Source organism: Triturus cristatus, chromosome 9 (assembly GCF_964204655.1).
Source record: "Triturus cristatus chromosome 9, aTriCri1.1, whole genome shotgun sequence".
Taxonomy (NCBI): Eukaryota; Metazoa; Chordata; class Amphibia; order Caudata; family Salamandridae; genus Triturus; species Triturus cristatus.
This window is the reverse complement of record NC_140592.1, coordinates 262,730,440-262,754,237: the sequence shown is the minus strand read 5'-3', so window position 1 is coordinate 262,754,237 and position 23,798 is coordinate 262,730,440. Positions and strand designations below refer to the sequence as shown.

The window sequence follows — 23,798 nt, the reverse complement described above, 5'->3', positions numbered from 1 at the left end:
ACAGAATAAACCTCCGGTGTGAGGGTCTATCATCCATCTGCACAGGTAGCGACATCACTGGATTTGCCAATGTCCATCTGCACAGGAAATGACATGCCTGGTTTCTTGCCAAAACTGTATTTAACAGAAGTAGCCTAGCAAGAAGACTCGCTTCTATCATCCATCTGCACAGAAAGTGACATCATTGGGTTTCAAAGCATCCATCTGCACAGGAAATGACATCACGAGATTTCCATTCATCAATCTGTACAGAAATTGACTTTACAGCTCCCATCTCCTAGGACCTACTTAATGGTGGCAGTAGTTCGATTGTGCAACGGAAGTGCACCGTGGGTGTGCTGTTCAGGTGGTGCAATGTGCACCGGAAGTAAGCCTGCCTGTGCCCGTCTGGGCTGTGCCCACTGCCAGGAACACCAGTCCTCCCGCTACCCTGCTGCAACCCTCCATGCCGGTAAACAACGTTTACCCCGAAACGTTTTAAACGCAGGGAATCACAACGCGGTCGTTACAACGACCGTGTTGTGATTCCGCATACCATTATCCCGCAAGTCAGAACAACGACTTGCGGAGGGGGGGAGGTGTTGGATTTAAAATCCAACACTTTCCATAGTGTTATTATACTATTCCAACATCCAGTGCCCCCCCTCCGCAAGTCGTTGCCCTGACTTGCGGAGTAATGATATGTGGAATCACAACGCGGTCGATTCCCTGCGGGATAAAATGTGGCGGAATAACGTCATACATTCCTCCATGCCCTATATCCTACCCTGCCAATCCACATGCTTTTGCCTCACTAAGGGAGTATTCTCCTAGACTTCCTGCAAGTTTTCTTCCATTTATCCACACCCAACTCTCATTGCACCTGCACCAACAGAACCCACTCACTCTCTCACACTCTTACAGTCCTGCAACCACCCACACAACTCTCCACACTTGAATGCATGCTCCTCAACACCCACTTACTTAATAAGTGCGCCACAGAGATCTGGGACCTGCGGCATGACAATGCCCCAGACCTGCTTTTCTTCACAGACACCTGGCTGAACTGTGCAATGGCATCTGACATTGCCTAAGCTACCCACCCCGCTTCAGGATCACCAGCCAAGACAAACTTAACTTGCCCCGGGGGCGCAATTACCATCATCCACAAGAACTCCATCAGCTGCACCACCTCCACGAGCACATCATTCTCCAACAAGAAACACCTGTCATTCAAGCTCAACGCTACAGCCATCTTCACCTTAAACTGCACTCTGATCTACAGACCACTGGGACCACACACTAACTTCACAGACACCATGATGGAATTTGTTGCACCACTCGCCCACAACATTAGCAATTACATCCTCTTCAGAGACCAGGATGTTCACCAGGAAGACCACCCCAACTAAAAAGAACTCACTGAAGATCTTGGGAGCCTGGACCTCACCCAAGGAGTAAAGGCACACATCCACATTACTGGACATCTCTTGAACTCTGTTTTCACCACCTTCAACAATATCCAAGTTGACAAGCCCACACCAGTCTCCAGGACAGATCACACCCATATCAAGTTCAGCATCCCCATCCCAGTCCAATGCACACGTGCCTTGCTAGACCAGCCCGCTGAAACTGGAACAGCATTAAGGACTGGTACACCGCTCTTAATACCTACCAACGCAAACACAGCAACAGCCTCCCTGAAGTCATCAAGAATTTTAACAACTGGATCACCTCCTTGCTCACTTGCCAGCTCCTCTCAAATACAGCAAAATACCTAAGCAATAGCTAGACCCAGGGCCAGGTGATGTGCAAATGGAGAATGAACCAGGACAATGCAGACATGAGCACACTCAAATCTGCTCCCTACCACCAAATGACACGGGCCACCAAATGAGCTGCTGTGGCAGACCTCATCAATGCCAGCACCAACAGAAGCAAAGAAATCTTTGCCACTGTGAAGATTTCACTTCACTTGTAGCCTCCTCCAGCTAGATCACCCCCTTGCATGACCGCACAACAATTTCTCAATTCTTCAGCAACAAAATTACCACCATTTGCAGCAACTGGACCAGACAGACCTCGCCAAATGCCTCTTAATCTTACCCAAAAAAACAATGCTAACCACAGAGCACTTCACTGTGGGACTCCACCCATTGGCCAACAGAGCTAGGGTTGATACCCACCCCTACCACCCATTCCAAGAACCTCTGTATCATCATTGACAGCAAACTTGACATGCCTGCCCACGCTCACGTCATAACCACATCTTCCATACTCTAGAGATGCTGAGTAACATTTTCAGATGGTTCCCAATCAGCACCCGGGAAACCATTAAGCACACCCTCGTCACAAACAAGCTGGACTATGGGAATACCCTTTATGCCGGAACAACATAAAACTCACCAGTAGGCTGCAGACCATTCAGAACTCGGTGACCCACGCCGCACTCACACCACACCTGAAGGAGCTCCACCGGCTCCCCATACAAAAACAAGCACAATCGAAACTCCTAACCTGTAGTTTCAAGGCACCCCGTAACTCTAGCCCAGCATCCTTTAACAATCATATCTGCCTCCACAAACTTTCCAGACACCTCTGCATGTCAAGACTGCCCCTTACACATTCCACGCATATGGAAAACCAAATCTGGCATTCAAGCCTTTTCTTACATTGTGGATTGATCTGACGTTACACATAAGAGTTTCCCCCTCAAAACTCCTGGCTTTTTGAGTTATCCCACTTGGCCCTAGGTTTGGCTAGACTGACACCTGCTCAGAACCAGGATATCCTCCCGGGTGATAGTGCACTCTACAAATCTGTATAGCATAACATGACATAACATAGCATAACATAGAATAGCATAGCATAACATAACATAACTTAACATAACATAACATACAATGGCCTACCATTAATGGTCTCTGTTTAGTCTCTGCTCTACATTTATAAAGGATCTGAGGCCTTGGGTTGGTCGTGCACCTGCACTATGCATGACATTCGCCCCTCAAGGACAAACACAGGACGTGTTGAGCATGGAATCACACGGCCGCCAGGCTTTTTTGAGTTGTGATGCAGACTTGTACTCAGCTCCACCAAAGCGCTGATAGTGGTATTCTCTGCTACAAGGTTTCACACTCAATGAAAGTGATTAAGTCTGCTATGTTGCAGTCCTTTCTGAGTTTGCAGTCCAGGCTGCTGCTTAGCTACTGAGAAGCAGCAATGTTGGCAACTATAAGGTCAAATCTCGCAAGCACGCATTTACTCAATTACTCTGGATAACTGATCTGGATTCTATCAAATAAAGAACCACATCCTAGAATGGGATACATACACAGTATGTTTCAGACCAGGGAAAGTTGAGGAGAAATTGTTGCTCACAAAAGTTAGGCTCATACTGAGTCAGATGAGGTAATGGTGGCCCAATAGTCATGGGTGGTTTTTGGATGAAAATCGTTATTAGTGTGATGACCTGTATATTTCAATGCAAGACACTCCCAGGAAACGAGTTGCATTGCAGAGAGGTTCAACACGCCACGCCTGACTTCTGTCTTCCATCTGTGAGCTGATTTTTATGTACATTTCAATACACATATTTCCTGTCAATTCCACTTCCATTTTGGAAGTGGTTGTTAATGTTCTGTTACAAATTTTAATTACGTTTATTTAGTTTCCCAGCGCCCAACACCCATATCCCACAAATGTTTTAATTAGAAACCATTTGTAACTGATCAACTTGAAATTCTGCAAGGTTTTAAGGCTGTTTACTCTTCGGGGGCTGTAGCTTTTGGGAGTAAAGGGAGTGGATGTTACAAAGTGGGCCTCAGATCCCCTTCCAAATGTTGAATTCCCAGTGGTATCAGTAATTGCAGCCCCGATCCCCCTGCTTGTTGCACATTTCTCCACACATTTCACCCAGAGATTTCGAATGCTTTTAGCCTTTAAAATCTCCCTGTGAAATGCACAGGATCTGGGGGTTCCCATGGAGCTTGTATTACCTAATGGGACTGGAAACTCCAACTGCCTTCCCAGTTGAATTATAGGGGACCTAAAATGGGGCCATAAATGATATACATTTGAGTAGGACCTTGGAACAGTAGGGAAAGAGTCAGAAAATCAATGTTTCTGAAAGAGGCTTTCTGATACTAGCAAACGTTTCTGAGCTTCTCTTAAAAACGTGCTTCAGTGCTGTTCTTAATTCTCCCCAGATAGTACCTTCCTTGATAACAAGTGAAGACATGAGAACAAGTTAAGACATGAGGACTGCATTTAGCTTTCTTCACACAATGTGTTGTTATTTCATCACAGGGTTGCACTCTGCCTGACATTTCCCTGTGCTTTATTTTAGTATGAGAGCGGAAATCATAATTCCGGGTCTTTTAAAAAGCCTTTTTAACAAGGTATACAATTATATTAAATACTGTGAAGAATGCCATTCATGTTTCAGAGCATAATGGGTTTTCTATTCTTCATGGAGAGGTAAAGAGAAATATATGCACTGCTATGGTGAATTTGACACCTTCGTCCTCCATACATTAGGCAGTTCTAATTTTAGATCGTGCTTAACAGTTATAAGATTTCTGCTTCTTTGTTCTCTTGAGTTTTGGGAAGTCTGTAAAATACTAATACCACTAAACATTTTCCTTTCCTGACACAGGATCTCTTTTGCTTGCAAAATTGATATAGAGAGCCTGTTAATGAACTGGATGTTTGTTTATTACTGTCATGTCCATGCTGCTTTTCTTCTTCTCCCATTTAAGCTTACCATGGGCTATAATATTGGATTAATCATATGCACTTATCCTGTGAATATACTGGGAGAAGTCTCTCTGCTTTCAGTCTCCAGGACACTTTATATATCTGCAGCTCCTTTCGCCTTCCCAGATGGTTGTTACTGGCTCTCCCACTGGCATACCATTCATGCATGCATGCACATAGCTAGAGGGTGCCACTTTTTATTTTTTGACCTGCAGGGTGACCTTGCACAGAGAGGGCTAGTCAATGGCGAAACCTCTTTGGACAACATGGACTCATGGATCAGACCACTTATTCTGCCCATCCTTCATCCATATGGAGGTATGGCTACACCATATACTATGGCCTGACAGGAAAGTTACATTTGCCAATCAAAGTTAAGCCAATCTCAACATGTTTTAAGGGGGAGCACAGGCACTTTGCTCCTCGTTAGCAGGGGTAAAGTGCACAGAGGTCTAAAGACAGAAAAAATGAGTGTGAAAATTCTTGGGTGACCACACAGAAAAAGGTTGATTTCCTACAACCAGGGATTCGCTATCTTTAGAGCACTTCATGCTCAACAATTGTGCTCTGGTGGCTGTGAACCACAAGTAAACTGTGACCTGGGAGTCCCTTTGAGGTGGCACTTGAGATGAGGACTCCACCGCGCCACCACCATGCCATTGCGCTCCGCCACCTCGCTCCTGGCACATTGATCTTAGCAGCACGGAAATAGGATAAAGTGAGGGAAAGGCACTGCCCAGCGTGCAGAGTGAGCACGCTGGGCAGGATGCCAGCCTTTTTACACATGCTTGGGGTCTCCTGATGCCCCATACAAGACACTCTGGTGGCCCACCCTTGGAGGCAGGGGCACACAGAAGGAAAGAAAAGGTGTATTCATCTGAGAGTGTTTGTTTTCTTGTTCTTTCTTATATTAAAAAACAAAGGCAATGACATGGCTCATATTGCCGCATGAAAGGGAAATGTGGATCCTTTGCCCTAAGGTTACATGTAGAAGAAACAGTCATACATTGCAAGTTGTTAAGCATTGAACACTTTATTAACATACATATTGTTGACATAAAATCACTATATATGTTGGCTAGTGTCCATGAAATGTGCCACCATCCTGAAGTGTTTTATTATTAATTTGCATTTTGCTAAGAGTTTATTGTTTGCGTGGTGACACACTGATACAATCAGTAGGCCTGTTTTTTAATTAAATGCACTATAATATGTGAACCGTGTTCTGGGGCTAGAGCCTACTGGTGTACAGGCATTTATAGGAGCCTCCAGCTCAGGGGGTCAAAGATACATTTAGACCCTAATAATGAATTGCACCGTACTGGGGTGATTATACCGCACCGTAAATTTGCATGCAATTTTTAAGCTTCCATGTTGAAAGTTGCACAAGTACTATGCAATTATGAGAAAAGCCCTGAAATGGGAAACTGCCATGTGGGGCCAATTTTTAGAGCCCACTGTGGGGCCTATTTGTCAAGCCTATTTGTTTTTTTAGTGGGAGAAGCATTGTATTCGTCCCAGTGTTAAAAAAACAGAGAGCAGACAGAAAAATTGCACAAGGTTGTTCCACACCTGGTAAATCCAAATGCAAAACAGACCTAACTAGTAGTAGTCAGGCAAAGCTAAATTAACGCATACAAGAATGCAGTTATTTAATTCCCTCTTACTTGTAATCAGGTCATACATAGTTGACCTGATTTGTAGGTCTATTCTTGAGTGTGCACTCCCAGCTGTTTGGAAGGTTTGAGATGGTGCCACTAAAGGCGTTTGTACCTGCCAATATGTATATGCTCGTTAATTTGTGTGTATGTTTAGTAGTGCATCAATAAAGTACTTTTACAAGAAAAGGCACAGGGTGAATAATAAATTAGTGAGTGATGTTTGCTACATGGCTGAGGTCTGAGTCTTTAGCCCACAGCACATCCCATGAGTAAGCCTTGGACTGCTATGCCTCACTGCTCTGAGAGTCAATTGCTAACACATGGGTATTTGATTCCCAATTGGGGGGTCCACTGTATGGGTGCCCCTGGACATCAGTGTGAAAGACTCCATGTGCTTTTCCTTACCAACAGAACTTTCAAAACCTATCCAGTAGCATTCTATCAAATCTACACAATACAATATCAATACCAAAATAACAACAAAGCCCTCATATTTGCACTGGGACTCAACAAACAACATTCTGTACATCACTATTCTACCAAATCTACACTATACACGGCCCATGGCAAAATAACACCCCCCTCATACTAATGTTGCTGCAGGCAAATTAACCCTTACAATGAACTATTAACCACACTAAAGGAACAAACACTACCAGCTATTCTCCCACTAAAATATTGAGAGACAGAATATTCAATGATTCACAATGTAGCTAAAGTCTATCAAAATACACTCATCCAAGGATGTTACTTAAACTACAGTCCTGCTGTCTGTCACCCCGTAAAAAACAACACTCATTATAGAGAACCCTACCAACATTGACTGCCAATTTAAAATTAAAACACTCTTAAACCATGCCATGTAAGAAGACACTAAGATTTGCTCATGGACCGAGCATATTTTTTAAATAATGAAGAAAAACGAACACTCCACACCTACACTAGTTTTTGGAAACATCCGCTGGCTATCTGCACCACTCTGGACACAGACTTCAAGCCAGATTCCATGCAGAATGTCAGAAGGTATACCACAGCACACGGAATAAAAAAGCAAATGTGTGTTATAAAATAGAGATTGGCCACTGATATTAGATGCATAATCTATATCTAGTTATAAAAGATTCAATCGTAGAAATACCTCTGAACCTCTTTGAGCCTGCCTCTGCTGGATGGCAAAGCTCAAAATATGGCCTCAAGGCATACTATAGTAATAGCTTCTGAATGAACATTAATATTAGTGAACTCTTTCAGAGAGCCCTCCATAAAGCTAATATGCGCAGTAGCCACAAGATGATTATGATCAAAACTCCAGCGGGGAGAAGCAGCCACAGTTTGAAAGCAGCTAGACTTGAAATAGAAAGAGTGTTATGATCCTTGACAATCCTAGGATTGTGTTTTATATAGTTTAATATCTAAGTATGGAATAATTGCATGACCAGCAAAAAGCATATCAATCCATGAGGATGAACAGTGAGGCACAGAGAAAAATATAAACCCATATTAAAGTGGGCGGCAGGTTCGCCAGACATCCGCTAAGGTATATGATTCCATAATTTGATTTAATGACCTTCTTGATTTCCTCATACATTTAAAAACATCAGTTTTCCACAGATGTGCAATCAAGGCTAGGTTGAGTAACTAAGTTAAAATCACCTCAAAGGACAATGGGATCTGAATATTGATATAACCCATCCAATAAAAAACTTAATGTAGATGGATCATCTATGGTGGGGGCATAGATGGAACTGATAGCAGTTTAAAATATTTCCTTCTTGATCCAAACAATTGACCAACGCCAAGAATTATCAAACATTATATCAGTTACTGATTACATCAGTATGCATCGGCGGTATGGACGCGCTAAGGCCCACCCTAACCAGAGGGGTCCGGTCATAAGAGGGACGACGCAGGTACCATGCGGGTGCCTGGCAGCGAAGGTGGTGTGTCATTTTGCCACCACCCCACTCCCGAGACCCATGGTGTAATAAATGATTACACCCTATTGTAAACTCGGTTCCTCTCAAACACGGGGATTACTTGACTAATTAAGTTTTTAATATATTTTTCACGTTCATAACCTCTGGTTAGGGTGGGCCTTAGCGCGCCCATACTGCCGAGGTTCACCTTTCTTTGGTCCTGATGAATGCCTGATTAATTATCATACATAGGCAGAAACATGTGGACCACATACTAGTGGATATAGCTGAACAATTTAATCAGTTGTATATCCCACATCTTGTTTTTATCTATGTCGGATTGGCCAATTAATAAAATTTGCTTTTTTGACACAATCTAGACATTTTCAATCCACCTTCACCTATCACAATTCCCCAAAAACCCAGCTCTGCAGTAATTCTGGCGTTACAGCACACCAGGGTGGGATTCGGCTTCTCCTGGTGGGGCCCAATGATGAAGCATGTCACCAACTAGGTTGGTGAGTGAGGGCTTTCTAAAGAACCTAGTTGGATTCTACATACATGCTCTTCTTTCTAATAAGGCACACTCTTTCGTTGTTATGAATATATAAATTGGGGGACCAAGAGTGCTCCTTAGCTACTTTCCCTCTCGCTCTCGTTGTTTTCCTTGTACTTAGCTAATAGGCTTTATTTTGGTAACAGTCCTCATACCGCTTTTTTGAATTTGAGGTTTAAGTGCATGCAGTTTCTACATAATAAGCAACATTTTGGTAAAGGTCCACTTACCATTATGTTCCAACAAAGTATAAACACATCCTGGTAACTACTGCATTACTGATGTAATCTTTGGATGTTAACTAGTTTATGAGAATGATGCTGCATATGGACAAAAAACGTGTGACTATCCTGTTATTTTCCTTTTTCCCTTTTTCCATTCCCAACCTCTGGGACCTGAAGAAAAACAATGCCAATTTATACTCTATATCCCATACCCACAAAAACCCACCATACAAAGCATTACTACTTTTTTCCACTCTTATGAAAATTTCCACCCCATCCATACCACTCACCCCCCATTGCTTTCTGAATTCTTATGAAAAAGGACGTTTATGACTTATATGGGAAGCAGCTGTACGCTGCATGCCTCTTGCAGCTACTGCGGAGAAATACCACCAGTGACACCAGCTGCGTTTGAAAGCAGTTTGTCACAAAGAAACACCATATTCAATCCTCAGTAGTAAAAAAGTAGTGGTTTAACATAGAAACATTTTATGGACAACTTTCTGTTTTTATAAAATGATTTTGTATGTTTTGAAGTACGTAAAAAACGTGAAAAGAATACATTTAATATATATAATATTTGAAAGTATGTTAAGCATGTTTATTAATGTAAACATTTTTTTAACCTAACGATAACTTATTAAAAAGAATTTTACATATTTGATATGCTATTATACCTGTTATACATGTTGAAAACTATATATGTTTGTTAAAAATATTCCTCATTTGAAATAGAAAAGTTGTTTTTGAAATTAAAATATCTAAATGTCTGCATGCTTGTGATGAAAATGTATTTAAATTATCTAATGTTTTTTTTTACATTCTAAATTAATTGATACATACCACTATTTGTGTAAATAACAAAACTGTTATATTTATTTATAGCCAAAATACTATATTTATTGACTTCTAAAATACGTCACTGAAACAAAATATGCACACCGTTATGTTAATATAACATATATGTATGTATATAAATAATATATATATATATTATACTAAATAAAATGCAGTGGTTTATTAAAGCTTCGAAATGTTTAAATGCCTATTACAATGATTTACTTTAGTATTAAAACTGTCAGTTATAAAACTACATGTAAATATATATTAAATGACATGTTATTAGTTAAACTAACGTAGGCATCATACTGAGTACATGTAATAATATTTAGATCATACAGAAATATATAATTGCATGCATTTAGGGATTTGAACTTAGGGCCACTTGCTCAAGGAAGTGGCGGAGAGAGGCATTAGCCTTCTTGGTTTAACGCCTCTCTCCGCCACTTCGAAAACACGAGGCTGCACCCTATTCTCAAGGATACGGTGCAGCCTCGCGTTTCCCCCTGCGGTGGCGCTAAGTTTCACAACTTTGCGCCAATGCAGGCACCCTTGCACCAGAGTGCAAGGGTGTCTGCAAGCAGGGAGGTTTCTTTATGTACAAGAAGGTGTCCCTTCCTGCACATGAACAAACCTCAAATGCCAGTGTGTAACTTACATGTGTGCTGCTTCATGCAGCACACATGTAAGTTACCAAATGGCATTTTAAAAAAAGCACAAGGCAGCACACATGAAAAAAGAAAAAACGAGGAGAAATAAAGCATTTCTCCTCATTTTCGCCATTTTAAGACCAGATTTTTCCTGGTCTTAAGTTTGGCGCTACCTCCTATTTACGCTGCCCTTGTGAATAGGAGGTAGCGTCAAACTCAATGGGTGTAGCGGTGGAACGCCCACCCCAATACCCACTGCACCCCCCTTTCACACTAAAAACCGCGCAAAGAGGTCCCTATTCACAGGGCAGCGTTAAACCGCGTTAAGCCCCTTAACGCGCCTTAACGCTGCCTTGTTAATAGGGCTAATCCCCTATCGTCACAACATCACTAAAAGTGACGTTGTGGTGGCGATGGGAGCTTGAGAATATGCCCTTCAATATTATACATCCAGTCTTACTGGCATTGGAGTAAGTGTATATACTTGGATGGTCCAAAGCCGGAGCTGATGCTGAAAACGTCACAACTACAGATCCACTGGAGCCAATCAAATTCCTTTATAATCGATGTGCTTCGGATCAGCAGGATTTAACTCGCAACAGTTTAAGCAATACGTCTGAGTCAAATACTGAATATTTCTCCAAATAAGGAAATCATGAAGAAACTGAATGCCAGATATCAAAAACGAAATGCAGGTAAATATTTTTGACACAGAAAATGAAATGCCTATCTAATACAGTGAGTCACAATGAGGTAATTCCCATCCAGGATCCTAGGGGAAGAAGAATACAATCAATTTTAAATTCTGTGCCAGGATACAATTCCCAGCAATGTTTGTGCCAGTTGGAAGTCCATCAAAACATTTGTGCTGCTATTACTATGATGTTAAGCATGCAACCCTGATAGGATTGATGGTCCTGTGTACGAAAGTAGTGATAAAAAGTCCAGACTGTCAGATACCATCACTGAAGTTCAAAAAGACCACTGCTTCTCATTATGACTGGAAACGGCTCACTGTGCCAGTGACCCACTCAGTGTTCTGTGGCTTCTATTCGGATGGCTAGGACTGGTGAAGATTGGTTATTGCTCTTTCAATATCTCCACAGGTGGCTGAATGGAAAATAGTCTAATAATATTATCTCTATGCTGTCTTCCGCTAGCTCATAATTTGTGTTATTTAATATTTGCTGCCATCCCCACTCTTTCAGTTCCCTGTCTTGATCTCCATGACTCCATTACTATCTAAATTTCCCAGGGGGCCCACGCCCTGAAGAAAGTCCGTGCACCCTTTATGGGGCAACAAGGGACAGAAGCATGTTGGCAATAGGGTCCTAGGACCATAATAGTCCTGGAAACCCCTAATTTTTGTTTTTACTATCAGTGCCAGGCCCAAGAATAAGGGGAAACTGGGGTCTGACACCGACCTTTAATCTTTAACCCCCTGGCCAAATATCATCTCAGTAAGTGCTCCCTGAAATAACGGTCGAGCCCACCCTGACTTCTAGGCGTCGGGGTGTCCCGATGATGAAGCATGACACCACTAGGGTGTTTGAGGGAATATAAAAACAAAAGGACATGCTTCCTTCCCCACACTTAGGTGGTGTCACACACTTCAGATAGGGCATACCATCGTTCCACCATCAGCACACTGTTCTAGTTAGCCACACCTGTTTGTGGCTGACTGTTCAACCAAGGGAGTACTTATAGTGACACAGTGTTAACCCACGGGAGGGTGTACTCCCTCATAGAGTTCCTCTCGGCCCCTCGCCAAACAAGGAATTCTTCCTTGTAAGGTATGTGAATTTTGATCTCCATGTGACCAGCAGACTTCTGTGTTCAGAGCAGAATTCCAAGGAAAGGTGTAAAAAACATGTCTACTCTTTTCACACTTTGATACATTTTCATTGTTGCTTTTTGTGTGTGGAAATATATGTATTTACAATGCACTGAAATCCCTTTAACCCCTTCAGCGCGGCGCGGATTTCCGCGCCGCGCTGAAGATTCCGTGCGCGGGCGGGGCCATGACGGAGCGGTTCCGTCATGCGCACAGCGCAACCGACGCACGTGACGGAACCGCTCCGTCACAAGCGTCGAACGGGTTAATGCCCTCGTGGATAGGTCCATACTACGTAAATAGCTTACTAATACTAATAATATTTCTATTAATTCTGCTACTACTCACATTAACAGTAATGATTAGAATTAGTCCTAGAAATTATTATTAATAATAGTAGTAATGGTGTTGATAACGATATTGTTATTGTTATTATTATTATTATTAATGATAATATTCCTAATATTAATATTGGGTGGGTTGTGTGATAGAAGCAGAACTGTTTTTACCACACGTGCCTCTACCACGTAGCCCAACCACGAATGCGTCTTACCCACGCATTCCTTTACCACACATGCCTTTACCATGAAATTTCATGGTATAGGCATGAATAGTAAAGGGGTATGTGTGGCTAAGGTTGCCCCTACCCCACCTCCTCCATGACCACCCCACGCTGTCCCTTAAACTACCGCAACCCCTTCCACTACCCTAAAACCTACCCCAGCCCCCCAACACTAAAAACTACTCCAACGTATATGCGTGGTTACGGCATATGCGTGGTTAAGGCAAGCGTGGTAGAGCTTACGTAGTCTGAACACACGTGGTTCAGACCACGGTGTCCAGACTGTTTCCCAATTGGGTGTAGAATAAGTAGTAGAAGTGGTAGTAGAAAAAGTGTTAGTAGTAATGCAAACATAGATCCTCCATTCACTGAGAGATTTTCCAGGGATTGATTGTCCATTCTAAGTTGTATTAAACAAATTGGGTTTCAGTTGGGCAAAGGGCCTCCTGATCAATATTTTCACATGCAGCTCAGCAAAGTCCTTTGCTTTGGCTTTGCACGTTGCAAATGGTGTGATAGAGTCCGCCACTGCAGTAACAACTGGGGAAAACTGGGCCACACAAACCAGAGCTTGACTGAAGTGTGAGTACATGACATTTAGATGAAACATCAGTATAGGTTCCTACACTGCTGATTGCTTTGAAAGGACTTTTCTTCTAATGTGCGTCCTTGGGCAGCAACTGACCATATAAGAATATTAGAAGAAAATAAATTGTAAAGCTGTGCATGGAGGTGGCGGTGCTACGGGGCCGCCCCTTATCTTGGCGCTGCTGGTGGGGGAGGAGGCTGAGGGGGACAATTGGATAGCGTGCATGAAAATAGACACACCTCCTCCTTAATCGCTATTGCAAAGAAGAGCCTGTGCTGTGTTGCAGGGACTAGACTGAATGCACTGACAGCATTAAAATATGCTATTTACACAGCGCACACGCAGTAGTTAGGCTCTGCCCGCTTCCCTGCCCACGGTGCCCCCCAGAATTTGAGCCAATGAACCAGGGAAGTCTCTACGTGAGGTGATTCAGGAATATCTGGTGAGTCGAACAGAATCTGTGTGTGAGCATGTGATCATGTCAATTGCTACCAGCAGCAACGAGGCATTTGATATCTCCAATACCTCTCCAATACATCGGACTTTCCTTGAACCACATTAAATTAACACAGGTTTCTTTATTTCCAATGAGATTGTTTAATTAGTCTCCAATACTTCAGACTTTTTTCGAACAGCATTAAATTAAAACAGGTTTCTTTAATTCCAATGAAATTGTTTAATGTTTAGTAAGTCTCCAATACTTCAGACTTTCCTTGAACAACATCGAATTAACACAGGTTTCTTTATTTCCAATGAAATTGTTTAATGTTTCTCTTCAGAATTTTGTGCAGTGGTGTTAGCAGTGATACATCGCTCAAAAATGAAGGACGCTGAATAAAGCCTCCTTTGTTACAAGAAGATGTCTGCTGCACTGCATTGTAGAACTGTCATAGTATTTTCATCTATGTGATACGAAACAATTTATTTTACATATTTTACAGATAATCTAGTTTCTTGATTTATGAGCCAATATTGTAATGCAAGGTTATATCAGAATGGCATTTGCCACATGTTTATTTTGACAAATAAAAGAGCCTCAGCTTAATGTTACCCCTTTCCTCGTTTTCTTCCATTTCAACCCAATGAAATCCCTCATGGTTTCCATGAAACAGTTACTCCTAAATTAAAGGCTCCCTTCTGCGCTCTTGTGCAATTCATTCTGTCTCATTCATAAATGTCATTTTTTACACATGCAATCAATTTCCTGGTCACTTGCATTTCTTGTTGACCGAGTTTCTGTTATTCGACTTCCCTTAGTGGTTTTACATTAATCACGCTGTTTTGTTTCTTTCTAGCCATTCATCATCAACAAGCAGTACGAGCAAAAATGTCACATGATGAATGAAGGGGCAATTCACATGCAGCGCTATCAAGAACACACCGATATCATGTAGTGCTGATGTTATACAGATAGAACCTAACTGCAGCACTGAACTCCAGCAACCTGCCACCCTAGCACAACTGACGTTAGTAATCTCCCGCTACAAAAAACAGGAAGATTTCATTCTTGGGTGAGTCAATACCAATAGCTGATGGAACGCTGTAAATGTGACATGGGCAAGTATGCTCTACACTGAGATCTGAATCGTATGCGCTGTATTATTCAATGATGCGCTGTATTATTCAATGATTATGTTGTATATTTGTGCTTACTTCATTATGGCTACTTGGTGTCAGTAGTCCCTCCTTTGTGTTTCTATCTTCTCAATCTCCCATAGTACCTATGAGTATTCTATCTGGTATGTGAAAGTTCCAGTCTTGGCAGTTGATGGTCTGGTCAGCTAGCGAAGTGTATATCTCTGCTGTGCTATCTTAATAAATCTATCTTGTATGCGCTGTATTATTCAGAGACCTGGGCAAAGAATTCATTCACAGGAGGTCACTTAGTGAAAAAAGTGCTTCAGTGCATAGGTATTTGTAGACGAGGAGTAGCTAGAGAGCAACGCAGCACTGAATTACGATTGTTCTCAAGGAAGCAAGATGTTGGTGGTTAGTAAATCCTGTTGTATGGCATGTTGACTTGTGGTGATGTTTGACTGGTGTCATTTCATGTCCTTGGTTGTAAGTTAAGGAAGTGCTTGCTCCAAACGTCTTTTCCCACTGTATTATGAGAACAAGAGTATGGACATGGTAATTTGTGACAAGAACATTCATGCATCTTTGTTGAACAGCGTTTTGTTGTGGTCGTGATGTGTTATGTTGTTTTCTATATTGCTGTGTTTTTGTGCTGCATTATTGCAAAGATGATGTTGTTGAGTTGTAATGTTGCTGTTGTGTTGCATTCTGGTTTGACCCTTACGTTGTAATTTGCCCTGTTATGTTTTAATTGTGTTATGTTGCTTTGCGTGTGCTATTGGGTTATGTTCTGTTGTTTACGTTAGATAGGTAAAAAAACACCACTACATTTCTAAACAAAAGCAAGACATGCCTTGAAAGTTCCTGTGACAAGCAACCATTTACCACTGTCTAAGGTGGCACAATAGCACTGCTCCCACTCATCAACTACTAAAGGCACCAGTCAGTCCAAAACTGTGGCAGAGACGGTGTCTTAACTTAGTGCTCCCAATGCTCACTTTATGTGACACAGACAGTTGTGTTGTCTGAAGAGGTGGGTCTTAAGTATTTTTCTAAATTGCTGAAGGGATGGGCAAGTTCTGATACTGATGGGGATGTTGTTTTGGATCTTGGTACCATGGATGGAGCCAAATTGTCTTCTGATATTCTCTTTTTTTGCAGTTTTTTATTCCAGTCTTTGTGACATGATTGTCATGCAATAGAGGAGATGCTTCTATTTTTGTGCAACAAAAATGATAATATAATTGTCTTTTTATGGTCCATCATATATGTGCACATGTACACAGATTATAACACCCTAAAGACACCATGTTGTGACTGCAAGCGATTCTATGGTACTACATCACAGAATGTCTAACACTTGAGTTTCACAGTGTTCTATGCTTGCCAATCTGACATTCACAGGCTGGCAGGCTGGACCATGTTCTGTGCCCCAATAATCTATATCTTTTGTTGATTGTATCATAGTGCTGTGCCATCATTTCATTTTGGTGATGATCACCTGCTTATTGCGTTTTTGTGTGTTGGTACAAGTCTTGGCAATTGTGTTCAATTGAGCAAAGTGCCTAAAGAATCAAGATTGAACAAAGGAGGTGAGTGCTTCAAGTTATTTACACAAACATGATCATTATGAAGCACATTTTTGGTGCTCTTTCACTTAGTTTTTGCATGCCTCACCAGCAACTGGTTGCGTCCCAAACACCATCTTTTGTCAGCGATCTAATTTGTAACAACGCACTTGCCACAGATGGTCATCTCTGCGCGGGATTTCCAGCCCTATGACCGCCCATGTTTCAGCATGCTGTCTGTCTTTTGTTTATTATTGAGACTATTTTGCACACCCAATTGGAGGTTCTCCATGCACTACACTGTGTTGTGAGTTTGTCTAATCTTGCGTTTAACATCACTGCCCTAACATCAGACATTGTATACCAATATGTGTGTTTACAATGAAGAGTATCATTTTTGGATTGTTATTGGTCAAGCCTTAGATTATTTTGAGGACCTGGTGGGAGATATACTACCAGTGAGTTTCACACTTTTTATATTATTTGCTGGTGAACATCCACTACCAGTGATTTGCACGCTTTCTGTATTGTTTGTAGTATATGTTCCATTAGTTAATTCTTAGCTATCCAAGAGTGTCTGTGCAGATCAACCAAGAGCGAGATGCACATATTTTCTACAAACATTGTTCAGCAACATGTCAACAAGGGAAAATTCTACATTGAATTGCTTACATTGCTTTATGTTAGATAACTGGTTTGCTATGCTATATTCTGAACATAAGTTTCAATTACTACCTACACTATTCACAGTCTTTGAGACTCACAATGCCTGTTTTCTTTTTAGTTTTATTCATAAGTATCCCATGTCAAAGTTTCATAAGATTTCTTTCATACTTTCTAAACCAGTCAAAGTCCAAAATGTAACTCCGCAAGCATAATTTTGAAGTATACAGGTAACCTCATGGTTAAGTGGAATGCATGTATTAAATCTTGTCATGCATGCCTTTGTCCCATAGATAAACACAGATTACACTACTGGGCAATAAAGGTCAACATTTATTTTAGTAATTTCTCACATATAGTGTTCTAGGAGGAGAGGACTATAGCAAATATTACATTGCTGAGAAATAGCCAGGGATCTTTTTTAAATCTATAGTTTGTAATGTAAATCCTCTCATTACTTTCTGTAATCACCTAAGGAGCCACCCATCAAATGAGCCACATTGTTTACATTATTTGGAACACATTTGGCAGCAATTATTGGCAAGAGTTCTGTCTCTGAGTGGTAAAACAAGGCTTTATCTATTTTGGGTTTTAAACAATAGCCCATGTTTTAGCGTTGGCCATCATGTTTCCCCCCCCACCATTAAATTAACTACAATCAGGAACTACAATGAATACTGAAAGGTGGATGATAGCTCAAAAATATTGTACTGAAAACCCACAGTGATCAAATGTCACATGTTTTACACAAGATGGCAACTGGCAAAAGAACTGTCTGAAACATGGTGCTGCTTTGATAGTACCTAATGTCACTTGGATTTTGGCAACATCACCAGAGTACATTAGAACGGGGGATGTAGTACATTTTTCTAACAAAATCATTCAGGTGAACTGACTACTCTACAAGATGTGTTCATTGAAGGAGACTCTTGAGATTGGAAAGAGTGTAAAGAATGTATTGCAATCCATCAACGAATTCAGTAAAGATATGGCCATAGGGGATAATATGTGCATTTGGATGTGGGAAAACTGGTAAGAGTAGTCATGAGAATAGGTTGTGCAGCTAGCATAAAGCAGCCTTGCAGAGCATGTAGTTGTACTAATAGAGAAAATGAAGTGTGCTGCAGAGTGGGTCCTTTTGCCAAACTGCAATGTAGTCAACCAAGAGTGTGCTTTATAAAAGTAATTTAACCATGGTGGTCCCAGTTGTGTGAAATATTTATTGGAGTGAAAATGGAGGTTATGGCAGATTTAGATTAGCCACACACATTTACAAATTGTTTCTGGAAGTCGAAAATAAGCATCTTAGGTAACATATGGCCTCATTACGATGTCGGTCAGAAAGGCTCCGAATGGCATTCAGTTTGACTGAACCCATGGCCGACTGACTCTGAAACATTTTCAACCGACCGATTATAATACAAGGTTGTTGGTCGGTCATTCTGAATCGGTTCCGACCAGCATTCGGAGAGTCTGAGTCGGTCAGAACCGAAACGTAGATCTACGGGCTGCGTTTCTGCCCAACCGATTACGATGTCAGATGCCAACAGCCGTTCCGACTCGGTCTGTCCGACACGGATCGGCTGTCAGAAACCGAATTTGGGGGCCCATAGCAGCCCCCCTTGACTTGAAGGTCTCCGGTTGGGGCCTGTGGGGGTACCCATGGGAACCCTCTTTACAACCATGCACCATGTGGCAGGCACCCTGGGGTGCCCGCCACAGGGTGCAAGGTTTTCCAGAACCACCCCTTTTTTCAATGGGAGCTTGTGTTGTCTGTCAGAACACAGGCTCCCATTGAAGTCATTGGAAGGCCGACCAAACTGTGTTTGGAACCCTCGTATAGGTCGGTCGGACTCCCTGAACCCGAGCCGGCTGGAATGCTTTCCGGCTGACATCGTAATGAGGCCCATAGTTGTGAAATCAGATGTTCATACAGGAACAAAACTAAAAATAATACCATACCCGCAAAAAAAGATGAGCACCATTTCTCCTCTTACACAGTTGAGAAAGTGCTCCTTTTTGCTTAGTCACCCTAATTGTTTACAGATGGTGCTGTTATTTTACCTCTGCACTGTGTTTTTAACTCTGCACTATGGACTACTGCTGCTCAATCCCCACTGTATGTGTGCGGACCTCAAAAACATACCAGAATTGGCTAATCCCTGATTCACATATTTACCTTTCTTGTTAGGCTATAATATATGGTGCAGGAAATACACCAGTGCCAGGAAGTTAAATGTCACATGTGAATAGTAGAATATGTTATGCCATCTACCAACCTTACTAGTAAAACATGGCTACAGGTCTTCCTGTAGCCTGACTGCTGCAGATTTTAACCTGCATTCAAAAAAACAATGGGGTAACCCAGTATCCCTCAGAACCTGGGCAGTAAGTTTATAAGGTAACAGTGGTTCTGTTGGGTGAAAGTATTGCTTTGCGCATTCGGTTTAGTCAAGCATTTTTCAACAATGTACATTAATTTGACTTTAAGCAACACACAAGACAGTTGAATGCAACCAAAAATTCTTTATATATGAATTGCGTCATTCATATATGCATACATCAATATTTTCATGAGTGGCCGTCATGCAATGATGTGTTGACAGAAGTGACACGGTGAGAAATAGGTGCTCGGTGACAATGTGCGTGATATGTACAGTAGTTTAAAAGCGAATTTTTTGAAAGTGGCCAGGATGTGTCGAATAGTAAAACTGCGCTATGGAAGAGTTCTTTTTTGGCACAGGTTCTATACGAAGGTCCACAAATTAGTCGACGTTTCAACCCTAGTACTGCCCTCTTGATAGGTCAGTGCGGGTCTTCATCAGGACTTGAATTTAAGCGTGACGGCCTGTGAGTAAAGGAAGACTAAGTCAGGTGTGTTGTCACTAGAACAAGGATGATCTATGTGCTAAGGATGGTAGCTGACTCACCTTAGAAGGTCTAAGTCTATGGAGTAGGTAAAAATCCGGCGTTAGTGTCAGGATGGGGTTCACTCCAATGGTTTATCCTATTGACGGGCCTGTGAAGTAGTTACACACATTGTGAATATTAGTAATATTGTATAAAGTTGTTTGATAACGACTAACGAGATAGGGGGGGCTTGACTTGCTCACCCTTGTTAATTCACTTGAGGCTCCATCATAGTGTTTGATATTGACGGTGTCTAGAAGATAATGAATAATAGAGGTGGTTAGCGTGAGAAAAGCCATGGCACCTATGCTGTGTGATGGGCTGGAGTGGTGCACGGCTAACGCTCACCTATTTACTTGAGCGGTGCTGTCTATAATCCAGATCCTTCTACCTCATTAGTGTAGGTAGGAATGGGCTTCTTCAGACGAAATTTTACTGTAAAGAAGCAATAATGAGGTAAGGGTTAGATAGCCTCGAAACAGAAAGGGCGAGGTCTAAGATTAAACACGGTCTCTTCGGGATTCCCAATTACCTTGTTCTGAAGAAACGGTCAGCCGGCCTGTGGGTCCTGGCTCGTCTGGTGTGAATCGGCAAAGAAGTCTGCGGTGAGTCTGCATATAAGCCTAGTGTGGCGTGCGCGTGGACGCCGAGCACTGGTGGTTGCTAGGCAATGGGTTACGCTAACGTCGATGAACGTGTCAAATTCCCATGCTGACGGAGTGCAAATCTGTCATCTGGGGGATTCTGTGTGCTAATTGGTGCGAGGCGGGAGCGTCACAGGACGTCACTGCTCGTCAAACGTTGCCATAGTAACTACGTAAACAAAGTGTGTCATCTGAGGGATTCAAATGCGCCGATTGCTGTGACGCAAGTGTGGTGTGGCGAGAGCAAGCCCGTCACTTGATATGGGCAAATTAGAATTCAAAGTGAGATATAGTGGAAACAAATCACAAAATAAGGAGTGTAATTAATAATGGCATATACATCGATCGACGTGAGCACTTAATTCGACAGACGGCATAGAAATACTGTCTACATACGTAAATTGTACTAGGGTACAGATAAACATGGTAAAATCAACATTAAAGGATTACGGTGATTTGTACTACATTTTCGGTCATAGCAGTCATGCACATAACATAGACCAAATCACGGAGTGCCAAACAGGACATAGATCAAAAAGTCAGGTAGTTCTAAACACGCTTGAACGGGGGGGCGGAAGGAAAGATTATATTACACTCAGTGAATCTAAAGTATGATGGATGATTCAGCCAGTATTATGTAATCAAGCGACTCCTGTATACCGCGTTAAGGGGTGATCAAAGTAGGCCCATTTGTCTTGAGATCTCCTCCATCTCATTCAACCCATTCTGGATCGAGTTAAGTAAATGGATCCATCTACACTCCTTGTAGTTCAGCAACCTCGCTATTGACCCACCCCTGCTGCTGGGGACAATCTTTTCAAGTACCCACCATGTGATGTTGTTGGGGGAGTGATTGTGTGAGGCATAGTGCTCTACCATTGGGGCCCCATGTACCTTGCACCTTAACCTGCTCATGTGTTGCAGAATACGCGTTTTCACTTTCTGAGTTGTTTGTCCCACATATGTAAGTCCGCATGGGCATTGGATGGCATAAATAACATTCATGCTGTTACAGTTTGTGAATTGGGAAAGTTTGTATGTTCTTCCAGTGTATGTGAATGTAGTTCCTTCATAGCATACGTCGCACGCCTTGCATTGCCCACATTTATGGTGTCCAGTTACAGGTGCCAACCCCAAAAGGTCCCTGAGGTCAGGTTGTTTGGGTGTGTCCAAATATGCATTCACCACCGAATCCTTGATGTTTTTACCTCTCTTGAAGGCGAATGTCGGGTCTTGTGATGTCTGTAGTTCACTCGCTACCAGGTTCCAGTATTTCTTTACAACTTTCTTTATTTCATTGCTTTTAGTGTTAAATGTAGTCACACAGACTATTTTTTCTCCCTCTGGTTGTTTTTGGTTGATCTCCAACAGTTGCTCCCGGGGGCAATACCATGCCCGTTTCTTTGCCCGTTTGAGTAGACCTCTTGGATAACCTCTCTCTCTGAGTCTGGATACTAGTATTTCAGATTCCCTGAAGTAGTCTGTCCTTCTCGTGCAGTTCCTCCTCAGTCTGAGGAATTGGCCATAAGGGAGGTTGTCTCGCAGGCTGCGTGGGTGATGGGACTGGTATTTGAGTAAAGAGTTTCTTTCCATTGGTTTGCGATACAGATCACAGTATAACAGATTATCTTGTGAGCGGAATGTTAAGTCAAGAAAATCAATTGATTCGTTATTACTCGTCATTGTGAACTGGATATCTGTAGATCTCATGTTTAGCCAGGTAAAGAAATTATTGAGTTCACTGTTGTCCCCATTCCAAATCATTATCACGTCGTCTATATAGCGCTTCCATACCGCGATGGCATTCAGGTATGGGTTGTCCAGACTATATAGATGTTCTTCTTCATAATGGTCCATGTACACATTCGCCAGACTTGGGGCATATGTAGCCCCCATGGCCACGCCCTTGCACTGATAATAAAATTGTTTCTTGAATGTGAAGTAGTTCTTTTTCATGGCAATGTCAAGTAAAGAGATCAAAAATTCAGTGGGGATCCAATGCGGTCTTTGTCTGGAGTCCAATGTGTTTCTGACGATGTCCAATGCCGTGTCTTGAGGAATTGAAGTGTACAAGGAGGACACGTCTAGTGTGACCAAGAGCTGGGTCTGGGGATCAAATGCCTGTCCTTCCAGTATTTGGATGGCATGTGTCGTGTCCCTTATGTATGATTTCGTTTTAGACACGAAGGGTTGTAAAAAATGGTCTATAAATTGATTGAGTGGCTCCAAGATCGAGCCACATCCCGAGACAATAGGTCTTCCGGGTGGCTTCTCCAATCGTTTGTGTATTTTAGGTAAGGTGTAGATGGTCGGTGTTCGAGGGTTTTTGCTGTTGAGGAAGTCATGTTCATGCTGGCTTAGGAATCCATTGGAGAGACCTCCTTTGGTCACTTTTTCTATCATAGATTTAAGAAGAGGCATCGGGTCACGTGGGGTCGGTTGGTAACTATCCTCCATTCCTAGTTGCCGTTCAAGTTCATCCACATAGTCGTCTGTGTTTTGAAGTACCACTGCACCACCCTTATCTGCTGATTTGATAATGATGTTTTTATTATCGCTCAAGGATCGTAGGGCACTTTTTTCCTCTTTGCTGATGTTGTACTTTATGTACTTTCTTTCTGCCACAATTTGCATAGTTTCCTCAAGTACAATCTTCTCATATGCAAGTATTTTTTCACTCACCATATGTGACCCTGGGGTGAAGGTTGAAATGGGTCTAAATCCTGTGGCAGCAGGTACCGGGTTATAGGTATTTTTGCTGAAATAGTACTTTAATCTGATTTTGCGAAAGAAGCGTTGCAGCTCGATTTTAATCTGGAAAGAGTCCGGGATGGTTGTAGGGACGAAGGAAAGTCCTTTGGCAAGTACG

The 23,798-nt window shown here is 42.1% G+C and overlaps 1 protein-coding gene across 1 annotated transcript in view; it reads left to right on the top strand.

The window, feature by feature from the left end:
* Positions 1-23,798, top strand: part of LOC146797710 (plasma membrane calcium-transporting ATPase 2-like) — a 2,176,758-nt gene that overhangs the window by 495,021 nt on the left and 1,657,939 nt on the right. Inside the window, exon 4 of the mRNA XM_085624877.1 lies at positions 14,865-15,080. The gene's annotated coding sequence lies outside the window, so the exon portion shown is untranslated. The remainder of the gene's footprint in view (positions 1-14,864; positions 15,081-23,798) is intronic.